We start from the raw sequence: 13,205 nt of genomic DNA on the forward strand, positions 1-13,205 counted from the left end.
CCTGGTCCCCACAGCAGGTTCTCACAGTGGAATTCTTTTCTTCAGACCGGCTAGAGATTCGATTGTTGGGCTGCAGGACACGGTGGAGGCCTGAACTATTTCCTCGGACATATGCTTGAAGCCGTGTTTAGCTAATCATAAATAATCACGCACATGCTTATGTCCACAAAATATACACAGTTTCCTAGTACAGAAATGGAATCTGCTACAACATAAATTATGCATTATTAGGTGTTTCTTGTTTTTTAGCAGTAAATGAGGACACCAGAAACTTTTCCTTATGCATGGAAATATGCTACATTTTATCCTTTTGAGACAGTGTTTTGGAAATATGTCGAAATGATCTAGAACTGAATTCTTGTTTAAACTTAATAGGAAGGCCTTATTGTATTAGCAGATTACAGTCATTGTGTTAGTATACTATCTACCTTGTATTCATTTTTGCTAACATAATGAGAAATTTTTCTTGCATGATTGTATTTTAATACAATAAAATAGTGTTGGAAAGGAAAATTAATATGATTTTAAAGAGAGGTGTAAAGACAATAAAATCACCTGTTTTTTTCCTAAACTTTTGTTGCTAACTTGAAAAATACTTTTTATTAATCCTTTAAAATAATTATATTCAAATGAGCATTTAAAGTCAGTTAAAAGGATTACAGAGTGTTTTTTTTCCACGTACTGTGCCATATAAGAACCAAATTAATTCTTGCTAAACAAACATTACAAGAACCATCATAGAGACAATTAATGGAAATCTCCAAAGAACATTATCTAAGACCATACATTAAAGTATATTAGTAAATATTCTATAGTATATATTGTAATTAGTAATGATGTTTTGTAATTTGAGCTCTCTTTACTTCATTCAAAGTAAGACTTTAATCTAGGCAGGCCCTTGCCTGAGCCCTAATCGAAAGCCTGTTAAAGTCGGTGGAAAGATTTCCATTGGCTTCATTTAGGTTTGGATTAGGCCAAGAGCGTGCAGCAGAGAGCACAGAGCTGTTACACTGCGACACAAGTTGGCCACATGTGCGTACAGTTGGTTTATATACCAGATGTTGTCTTCTGTCAATTGATCCAAGTCTCAAGTCCTCTTGTGTTCTCATTCCCATGTCCTCAAGGACTCTAAGCAAAAAAATGGAAAGGTATGTAACAAAGAATAGTATTCTGAAGAAAAATGGGCTTGAGTATAATACCCTGTGTACAGTTGAGAAGCTTTGCTATGTGCTCTCCTCTTAGTCCTTGTACCGCTACTAGCCAAGAGGAGCTCCACCGTCAGTCCACAGGGCTCTTTGTTATGCAGCGTCAGAGCAGGTCTGCTCAGATGCTTCTAAATTTGCTTGTTTGAGAGCACTACATAACTGAACAATGTAGGATCAAGCCCAGAGCTTTTACTGAGTGGATTGTCATAATATCATTTACTACGTCTTCGTTCCTTTGAGGTTTGCATTTTGATGAAAATTGTGTCCATAGATACAGAAAGAAATGTCTGTGGTTTTAAGCATCAGCAGCACATAAGCAAGTTGCTTTGTCTACTTTTTTAAAAAAGGCATCTCTAAAGTATTAGCACACAGTTAGTATTCAGGGAGGATGTAAGACCTTTTGTTCAAAATTCCTGATTGAAACTTGGAAGATCTGCACTCAGTTATCATTCTTACCACAGGCTTCCTGTGAGGAACGAGCAAGATATTTTCAACTTTAGTACCTCACAGGTAGAGAGAGTTTTCATCATCCTTGTCTATTGCAAGCATAAACTCTGCAGGTTTTGATCCCATTTGGACTGTTCAGAGCATTGACAGACACTGGCCATAGGCTACATTGGAAAGCTAAAACTGTCAGGCCAGCTTTCAAGGGGTCAGCCTTCATAACAGATGTTACCTTCCCCTCAGTTAGGGATATCTGGTCAAATTATTAAACCACCACAGCTTCCAGTCCTCTATTTTGTGTGGATTAATTCTGATTATGACCATTGAATAGTATGGCAGTTTAGGAACCAATTCAAAAGCAGATCAGATTTTGCTTAAAGAGCCGTGATACTGTGGGTGTGGGTAGGGAAGAGGGAATGAGCAGAAACAGGTAGAGAAGTTTTAGCCAATTAATTTCAAATTGCCACCAAAGGTCTGTGACAGATTTTAGATATTATGTCAAGCCAAGGAACAAATAATGATTAGACTAATTAATCTTGTGGGGTAGATCTGCAAAAAAAGTGTAAGCACTTAAAGGTGCAGGTGATCTGGGTTCTTAGAATAACTTTTTGCAGAAGACAAAAGCGTAATTGAGCTGTTGTAGGTGTACCCATACCAACCTTTACCTAACTTGTTTGGATACGAGCAATGGTAGGGCAACGGGGCTGTGAAGTTCACTTCTCGTTAAGTGCCATAGTGCCATTTATTCAGCTACTTGGGACCTGATGACTGTTGTGCTTGCTGACCTGACCCCTGTGTTGCTACAACTACATTTGTTACTTTGAGTATAGGATATGTTTTATGGGACCTGCAGCCATATAATTCACCGCAATGTAGACATCACCCCTATCTGAGGGTCTTCACTAGTATAGGACAAATTTCAGCGATCCAAATACATCAATTCCAATTTTGTTGTAATGAACACAAAGTCAATACACTGGATTGGGATCTTGGAAACATTTCCTCTGCTCTGGCAATACAAGAGAAACACCCTTCTGCCATATCACTAAATAAAATATCATCTGACTGTTTGTACACAAGAAGAGTCAGAAAGCAGTTTTCTTAATCTCTCAGTGAGTTTTTCTTTGTGTATTAATTGGCGTTATTTAGAAGCGCAATAGTGAGCCTTACAGCTAGGAGTTCCTTCATGTGTCACTCAGATACGGAGCCAGGGCAAGGCACTTAACCTCTCCTTGGTTTAGTTTGTGAAACAAACAACACTATTTTAAGTACTTTTCAAGGATATTAGATAAAATTAATTAGTTTAGTATTTGTACCGCAATAAAGGTCTATGTAATTGGAAAGTCTTATAAGAATCTCAATCTTTTTAGTTTTATTTTGTGTTGATTTAACTTTGAAGGGCTAGTTTTGATACTCCATACCATATTTGAAATGTGCTGTTTCATTGATGTAAATAACAGCTGATTTTTCAAGCTATTGTAATGAACCTATTTAGTCTCTATGTATACCAATGCCCTCTACTGGTTTGAAACACAATTGCTCAGCAGAGGGTATTGCTGTTCTCCTTTACTGAGGAGACTGTAATATTTAAATTATTTTCCTTTGAGAGTGGTAGAATTTTGGTTGTGTATCCAGGCTCTCTGTGAAGTGCGAGTAGCTGCACCATGGTCAAGCTGACATCTGGGTGACTGTTGTTGTGCCACACATGTAATACTGTGCCAGCTTTTTTGTTGCTTTCTGCGTGTTTTTGTTTCACTGGATTTGCTATTCTTGCCGTGAATGACAGGCTCATAGGTAGCTGTCTTGAGAGGGAAGAAGACACTTACCTGAGACTCGTTCAGTACAAAGCTGCTGTGTAGATGTTCTGTCAACACAACAGCCACCTCTCTAAGGAGCCTCTCCGCTCTTCAGCCTGGTCCAGGGCCTACATTAGAAGGCGAGGGGCAGTTGTGTTGACAGGCTGTGGTATAAATAACCCTTGAGGCACAGGAGCCGCAGAGGTAATGAAGTGCCTTGAGGAAAAAGTCTTAACTATCAAGGGATGGATCCACTCCCCCCTGCCACAAACCAGAGGTCACGTGGCTGAGGAATGTGTATCCAAAGATAATGCTACCTTCAGAGAACTCTACTTACAGGTAAGTAACTCTTCTTTAAAGGAGGTATCTTTGTGTGGCAGACTGTTTATGGGAGCAATTTGAATTGAACTTTAAATGAAAAAGGCATATCTCTGTAAGTGGTAATAATTTTAGTCATCTCGCTGTGGCTAGGGGTTGTGGAATTCATTAGCACAGATTAACATATAAAGTGGGTGAGATATCTAATAGCAAACGTAGAGGTTTAGGGACCTTAATTCATCACTGAATGAACAGCGTGTACAGTATTAGGGACTATGAAATTTTTAATTTACACAAAGTGTCCAAGAATATAGGGAATAAATTTAAACCCAAAACAGATAATGGAGCTGTGCCCTGCCTAGCTGGCAAGTTGAATTGTTTTTACACTGAGTGAAGAAAGCTAATTATCCCAAGCACAAGGAGACTGCTAAAAATAATAAGATTATAAAGAATAATTTGCTGATATAATTACAACAAAATTGGGTACACACAATCGTCAGATACATGTATTGCTTGACCTGGGTGAGAAAGTGAAATAAATCCTTCCTCTATAGCCTTCGTAAATTTGTTTTTATCATCTCCAAGTGGTGTTTGCACAGGCAGCACAATTTGCATGTGTAATGTGGCTGTACAAATTGACAACAAGTAAATTATTCAAGGAAATAGGCTGGTCGTGGGTCTGAACTATCTCGCAAAGCCTATTCATTTTGAAGAATCACTGAGACGTGAAGCTCATACATCAACCATTTTCTGACAATCCTCAGACTTATTGTCTCCTAAAATGTCATTATGGCTATTATTTATGAAGCTAATTCATTTATTAATATATATTTAACTCTGACTTGTCATGCACCTTAGCAGGCATTCTGTGCACTGCATATTTTTGAATAGATGAAAGAGTTTTGCATGCTTTAATGATTACTGTAAGCTGCTATAGATTTATAGAATGCAGCTTTATTATCTACTTGCATTAATACCTTTTTGTAACTTTTTTTTGCTTAAGGCCATCAAATATAAATGGCAAATGACATATCCAAAAGATTGTATAAAAAGAGATTTTCTCAGTTTGTTGAATTTTAGAACAAAATGAGGTAGCTAACTGTTAAGGCCTAATGCATTTTTAAGAGTATATAACAATTATGTTGAATTTTTGTGTATTTTGCTAAAAATATAGGATGAAATGTATACATTTAGATGTTTATTATACTTTTCTCTTTGAGGACAAGTGGCCATCTTTTGATTATACCAACAAGGGGAGTACAGTTTAGAGGGGGGGAAATGTAGCAGATGGAAAATAGATCTACCCTGCTACAGTATACATAGAATATAGATAATTTCCCTCATATAGAACAGTCCTTAGGAAATGAACAGCACAGAAAGTATGGATAATGAGGTTGCCTATGGTTCATGGATTTTTTTCATCTTGATTCACTTATCTTTAGGGCATATTAAAAGACATAGGGATCGCAGTAACCCTTCTCTGACATCTGCAGAGTGTCAGGAAATTAAAAATTGCAATCTACTATGAGAAACATATTTGGGGTAGTTCTAAATTTTATTACACACACAGAATTCAGATTGAACTTGTAATTATAATAACAAATTGGCTAATTTAAATGCATAGTTATTATGACAGTACGGTCAATTTGACTATTTGCAAGGGCCCATGATCACAATTTGAGGCTACTGGCCAGTAGCCTAAGAACTACTGATTTGGAAGTTATGAGCTCTTGCTTGTGATATTGATACCACCCACAGATTTGATAGGTCTTTTGGACTTGCTTCTTCAGTGTTCCCATCTGTAGGATGGGGATAAAAGGTTTGACTTGTCTCCTGGTGGCACAAAGGAATAACCCATTGGGGTAAAGGAACTCTGTGGTCAGAGTTGTTCTTTAGTACTAAAATTAGGAATTGTCTTATTTTTCACCTACTCCCAGGACGTGCTAGGTAGTAAAAGCCATGTGATTATGTTATACTGTGGAATGGACAGTCTATGAATAAGGAGGTATTTCATACTGTATCTTTACCTTAAAATCTTGCAGAGCTATGTTCTTCATGGTCAAAGCTATTTCACTTTAAGCAGAAGGACAACACAACTTCATTCAATGTTCAGAAGTCTTTGCAAAACAAGGAATTACCAACTCCTTAGGTAGCATGAAGGTCTTTTGAAGCTAATGGTAAATACTTTAGATAGGCATATTGGAAAACTCACTTATTATTTTGAATTCTTCAACTTTTTTAGAATGTTAATAAGAACACAAAAAGTTATATAGGAGCAAACTCAAGTGACAGAAATAAAGACACTGTGAGAAACCAACTCAATCCAGACAAGAGCAAAGAAACTAGACACGTGGTTCTGAGTATGTGTGGTGAATAACTAAGGCTTTTTCGTGTCTGAAAGTCAGTAAGAATAATAACATTCTGTGCTTTGGAAATAGGAGCTTATGTTTTCAAAAGTACTTTTGGTACTTGCAATTTCAGGTGCCTGCCTTGAGACATCTTAGAAGGTAAACCCAGTCTTCTAGAATATAATTTTTTTAATTAGGCCTAGTAGAGTGAGGTAAATTTGCTCTATGGTAACTCAGAATGTTTTAAAATTGACAAAATACATTAATGAACTTGTGCAGCTTAAATTTAAATATCTTTTGCCACTTGAAAAATTTTATGGTATAAATATTGGTTAGTCTTTTGTATTTCTGAAGAAAAATGGTGTTTGCAGTCAGACTTTCAGTCATTCAGTAATCAATGCCTTCATAATGTTTTAACTTGCTGTCTAGTTTCGACTAAGAGAGGTAGATACGTGAACTCCCTGCAGGTTTGTTGACTACAGCCAGTTAAAGATAGAAACTGAAATTAATGCTACCACTGAATTAATGCAGAAGACTGATTTCTAGCAGATTTTGCATTAGTTTACAATTAATAAGAGTATTTAGGTAATCTCAAAATGACATGTTAAGAAAGAAAATTCACTGAGTGTTTCCTTGTTATATTTGAACATGTTTAGAGACTTCCCAGCTAAAGTTTTCACAAATAAAACAGAATTTGAAGAAGAGATTGACTGAATTGTTTAAAAAGAGCATTTATTTTCCTCATCCAACAAGAGATTACTGGATTCTGCAAAGATCCTGTATGGCACATCAAACTCTAGTTCATGCCATTACTGTGTACAGTAGTGGAGCTACTTTTTTCTTTTCCGGAGATCAAAATTACACCTGCTACATAAGATATTCATTCATCTTTATTCAGTAACCTGTAAAATTCAGAGTGTAGAGAGGGTGCAAATCTGCTTGATAGTTCTGGACAAAATTTTTCAGCTGTGATTTTCTGAGTGGCTCAGCTGCACCACCGCAGAATGATGTGCGAGGAAAGTGCTCCATCAGACTGCCTGTGCAGCTCTTGCTGCTGCTGCTTCTGATGACACTAATCCATATTCCACTTCTAAGTTGGCTGCTTCTCAGGCAAACGCTGCTGCTTCAACATCTTTTACTGCTGATCCTGCTTTACATTTTTGGAACAACCCAGGAATTCTTACATCCTCCTTTATAACCAGGGAAAGTAAACACAATTTATTGTTTCATAAAACAAAGTTCGTGAACCATAAAGTCATTATGTATTCTAGCTGTAATGCCTTGTGTTGTGTTTAAGAGCGTTAGTATATACTGTGATAGTCTTTGTTGGGCTACCATGGTATCAGGCTGTACGGATAGCCTAAGTGACCAGCTTGAGATTCTTCCAATATGTTGGGTCTCTGTAGCTGCAGTAGTCAACTCATTTTACTGTAGGCAGTATGTCAGCAATATGGCAGGTGATACCGAGAGGACTGCCTGTAGCTAGCTGCCTGATAATCCATTGAAAGCTAAAATCAGAAAGGATGTAGTGTGAGCAGCTTCTAGCTGCTATAGTTGCTGCAACCAGCCTACCTACCTCTACCCCAAAATTGCTGTCCTTTTAACTATACCAAATGCGTATTTTGGAGAAGAAGGTTTGAACTCTCTTATAAAAACCAAAACAAATAACAGGTTTATTCATTGTGTAGCACCCTTCATTCTGATGCAGTCACCCAATCAAGCATAGTCATCCATTATGCAGCTAAAGGATGCTAACCATCAAGATACCATGGGAATGCAATAATAAGAGCTGGGTTGTAAACCCCAGTGCTTAATCCCGATCAAATTCCAAGTTACGTGATTATATTTGCCCCCTAGACAGATAACCGATTCTTCACTTTTGTTTTAAACATTTACACAGTATTGCCAAGTGCTGACAGTGTTGGAAATAACAGTCGCGTATCAGCAGTAGAAGTTGACATGCCATGTTGTTAATTATATTTTCAAAGCATGTTGGGATTCTTTGGGATAGCATAGTCTGTGCAAAAGGTAAGGTAATCAGCGTGTATATTTTGGGGGATGAAAAAGTCTACTGAACACACATTGTTAAGTGGGTGCTATTTAATTATTTTTTAATATCTTAAATGGCCTTTGATTAGAAATAAACACTTCAGGAAAATTATTCATTTAAATATAAGAGGAATTAATGGTAGTAAATCAACAAGCATTTTGGAAAATGTTTCTTCTTAATTCTACATAGAGAGTGTCAGGTATATCATAATAATTTAGCATATTTTAACCATAGTTTTATTGTATCTCATTATTTTTCAACAGTAATTTTCCAAAAGCTTTGGGTTTGGAATGTTGTTAAAAAATTAGGTGTGATGCTTATAATACACAGAATCCTATTCTTTTCTCATTAAAAGTTGTCTTGCCTATTTGCCGTTTACACAGAGCTGGTTTCCAAGAGAAGGGTATTGTTTAAGAGATGGAGACATCACCTATATCATCCCTTATCTCTTAACAGTCAATCAGTGGTATTGTAAGTACCCAATATATTTTCTTCATCCTTTTTTTTCAAAACTGCACAACATTGGTCTCTTTCTTTTTTTGCTGAGGAAATAAATGTTTTAATAAGGGCCCAGTTAAATCAGTGCTGAGTACTCTAAATTCTAAATTTAGTGTTCCCACTCTAAATTCTTAGTATATCTAGTTACCTGTATTTCAAAGTGTCAGAAAGCCCCAATCACATATTTTCTATATATTGCACTGTGTTTGCACAGCAGTAGTCTATCTGATGTGGATTTCTGGGTGGGGTTTTTTAAGATTTGCACCTTCCTTGCTGCCCACTGTTTTATTATGGATAGATATCAGTGAGATTGATTCTTCCAGCTTGTTTTGGTGTATGAATCAAAAACAGTCTGGTTTGTATCAGGCCCTTGATGAAACTCAGGAATACTAAAACTGTCTGGCCGTCCATTTAGGGTCTCAAATTGAATCCAGTGCTGTTAATCAAGAATCCCAAAGAATGGATGCGTCTTTTGACTTGCAGGCAGCATTTGGCAAATTAAGTATTGTTTCCTAAGAGTGCTATGGATTTCTTCCTTAACTGGCTGCTGCATTTTGCAGATGGTTGGATCAGCAGCAAGATCTATGCAGCTGTGTGTAGTTGGCAGACAGGTGTGTAATTTTTGCATTTGTGCACCAGCAAGAAATAGGTTTTTCTTGGGGAAAAGGGGACTTTTTCCAATGGGAAAGGGGGGACTCGAGTACGAGGTTAACCTTGCTGTTCACACTTCTTTTTCTACACATCCAGTGTCAAATTCTGTTTCATATTGGAAAGCTCAATTGCCTCTCCTACGGTCCTTTCATGCACTCAAATTGGCAACTTCTTAATAGTAAAGAATTCTTAAAATATGTAGTGTTTATGAAAATGTAGAGTAATACTGCGTGTCTTGGAAGTAACTGAAACATGCAGTAAATGAGTCATGAAGTGGAAAGAGCAAGATGAAAGTGGTGCTGAGACAGTGAACTCCTATATAACTTGTTTACATTATGTTGGGTAGTGACAGGTTTCTGTTTAAATGTGAAACAATCTGACTTTCTCCAAAACTCAGATGAGGTTGTACAAAGAATTTAACTTCATTTTTTTTTCATTATCTTTAAATTCTTTATATTTTTCCCATTTGAGACTCTGATGAGGAAAGCAAGTCAAAAGAACAAATTGCCAGGGTCTGGAATTTTCTGCTTTCTTGTATAGCAACATGTTATGTGGCAAAGAAGTAAGATCTAGGAATACAGCAGCCCTCTCAGTAAGTATGCGCTTAAAACTCTGAGATGCTCTGCAAGACATAAATTCTCCCTTTAAGGTAGTGTCATAGTGCACTTGACTTTGGCTGTGTCTTAAAAGACAACATTCAAAAGCAAAATTAATTTTGGAAAAGGATTTGAATGCCTGAGGATTAATTACAAAATTTTCCTGCAAGGTTCAGTTCCCAAGAATGGTGTGTCTAAGAAATACGACACTTCATAAGGCTTGCAGCCTATTAGCAGATATTTAGCCCATGATGGGCGAAAAAAGTTGATCAGTTATAGGAACTCCTCTTACGACAGAAAAATGTTTTGCCTTTACAGCAGTGGTATTCATACTGATGTTTATTTGTCTGAACACTCTATAGATATTTGGTATTTAAAATGGGAAAAATATAAACAAAAAGGAATGGTAGAGGAAAAACCAACTACCTGTGCAAAAGCCCATGCATTGGAATAAAAAGAATTATCCACAGCAGTCACTTTTGGAAGCCATATATACTATATTTTATCTTCCTGAAAGTTACAAATATACTTGGGGTTGAAATTTTAAAAAACATGCTAGGACTGAGATGGATTAAGGAGAAATATATTTAACAGTCGTCTTTACTGAATAATCCACTCCCTTTACCATATACTTGGTTTCCACTAATTCACATAGGAAATGTTTGGAGATGGTTGCTAAACTCAATCCTGCCCCATACATTTTTATTGCAGGACTGTACTATTTGGTATACTAATCTCAATAATATGTATATATATATTTTCTTAAACTTCCAGAGTCATGTTTCTAAGCATTTGAAGCATAGATCCCATAGGATTATCTAAATCTGACATTTATCTGGGTAAAAGCTAACATATAAAGTGTCATAGCTAATCACATGTTTTTTATACTTTCGCTTGGAAAAGAAAGAGTACTGGAAGTGACAAACTAACAAATAATACATAATCTGTACACGTGAAGTAATCTTTACTGCTTTGTTACTTCTTAAATATGTGACATGCACTGCTCACAAATACAGCTTGTTATCTTTGTAGTTGAGAATCATGATATTTATTGTTAGTAGCACAATAAGTAAATCATCACTGAAAATTTGACTTGGGAGAAATTACCTCTTTAAGATTCCAAGGCATGCTGTTATTTTTTTTAGTCATGTGATTTTAAAGTACAAATCTGTGGCAAAACTCTCTCCTTAATCACACACAATATGGAAAGTTAGCAGAGTTATTCTGCTATGCTAAATATACTAAAATGAGAATTTTCTTTCAATTTCTTTTATTTTACAGTAATTTTGAAATATTATAATAATGAGATTACATGAGAGATCAAAACACTGAAAGTCTTATTTTACACACCTTCATAAAATCTGAGGTCTGGAAGGAACTTGCCCGATCCACAGGAAGCTTTAGGTATGTCATCTTCACCTTACTCTTTTCTATGCTGCTCTTAAAGACCTTCAAAGTTAGAGGCTTCACAGCCTACTCAGACAACCTACTCCACTATCTCACTGTTCTTAATAGTCAAAAGCTTTCCCTGAATACTTAACTAAAATCATTTGGACTGACAGTTGAACCTATTCTCCCCTCTACCCAAATTTGAACCATAAAGCATTCTCTAACAACTTTCCTGTTGCCGAGACAAAATCCTAACACAAGTGTATTAGGAAATATGTTTGCTTCTTTTACTTATCATAAAAGTCAGATTCTGACATGAAACACCCCATGCAAATTTTGACTGGAAAAAAAACCAAACCATAAACAGACATGATAAATATCAAGGTCTATTTCTTCCCCTATTTCTGTGCAGGATACATGAGACTATAGAATAATAAAATGCAACATTGTGTCAGACACAATTCAGTAGGTATTCTAGTCAGATATTCTTCAAGTGTTGCAAGATAATCTAGCTTCCTAAACGAGTGTTAAAATAACCCTTACCTTGCTTGTGCCTAGAGAAGCCCAACTACATGTGCTATTAGTGTATAGCTATCATAAAAATAAATTAGCCAGTTTGCATTTTCAGGTTAATCTTCAATTTCATAATTGAATCAGTAATTACTATAAGTTAATATAATTAGGTGCTAACACTTAATTGAGAATTATTTATTCAGGAATCTTCACTATTGTAACATTTTCATAGCTCCAAATCATTCTGAGTAATATATTGCATCAAATAAGCTTAACCAGAAATTGAATGGACGTTACTTGGGATCTTGCAGTTTAGGATATTTAAGCTACTTTTTATCACTAAGGTTCTTGCTGAAACAAGAGAAGAAACAGGGGTTTTTGGCAGTCTTTCTAATTCTGCCCATAGCTGACGTGCCACCTGAACATTTTCAAAGGGCTGAGCCAAATTATATTGGAAAGACTCCTACTGTCTCCAGTGGTTGTTGATGAAGGTCCCAAGAGAGGACTTTACCTCTAAGTCTCTCTCAGAATAAGTGACTAAAAGAAGTGAATAGCAATCCCTGATCAGTATCTGGGGATTGCATATGTGCTTGTACCTTTAGCCTCATATCCAAACAGGAATTGATAATATGTTTGTTTCAGAAAAAATGAAACTTTTTATCATAGTACATAGGTGCTCTGGCTAATATACCTGAAAATAGAGTGATGCAGTTTAAAGATTGTCTCAAAGATCAGTGAGGTTTGATCTCTTTTATTTGGATTAAATGAATCCCTGCCAGTAATTTACTAAAGATACACCAGCTAGTCTCTGTGGCTTTGTCTTTGTTATCTGTGCCTCCGTATAGGCTCACTTTTTCTGTACCATATGGTTTGAACAAGTTGCATTTCTTCCACGCACTTGAATTTGCTTTACCTACTGCACTGGTTGGCTCACTCCGGTGTTAACCAAAGCGTAAATCAACGTGTAGCCTGTGAGGTCAGTTAGGGGAGTTTGGATTTGAGTGTGAGCACGAGTCCAGAGCTAACATGACAATATATGAAGAGAATATGTCTAGCTCTTTTAGCTAATACTCAATGTGCAAAAGTAAAGGAAATATGAAATAATCACCTTTTGACCACAGTCCTACTATAAATCAAGTCAATTCAGTAGAAGGAAGTATGATAGAACTTAGAAGGCAACTTGCGTGTTACATCCAAATTTTGCATTGCTGATTCAATGTATTCCAGACCAAGGTGTGTCTTGGTGGGCAGTTCACAGTTGTTTCATTTGCTGGTTCAGCAGAGAAAAGATGCATTTTTCAAAGTGGTGTGAGAGTGTTAAGCTGTCTGACTCCCAGGAAAGTCAATATTAGTTGTGCTGTTAGATGTCTGTTTCCTGCTTTGTACAGTAATGATGA

Source organism: Aptenodytes patagonicus, chromosome 5, assembly GCF_965638725.1.
Source record: "Aptenodytes patagonicus chromosome 5, bAptPat1.pri.cur, whole genome shotgun sequence".
Classification (NCBI taxonomy): Eukaryota; Metazoa; Chordata; class Aves; order Sphenisciformes; family Spheniscidae; genus Aptenodytes; species Aptenodytes patagonicus.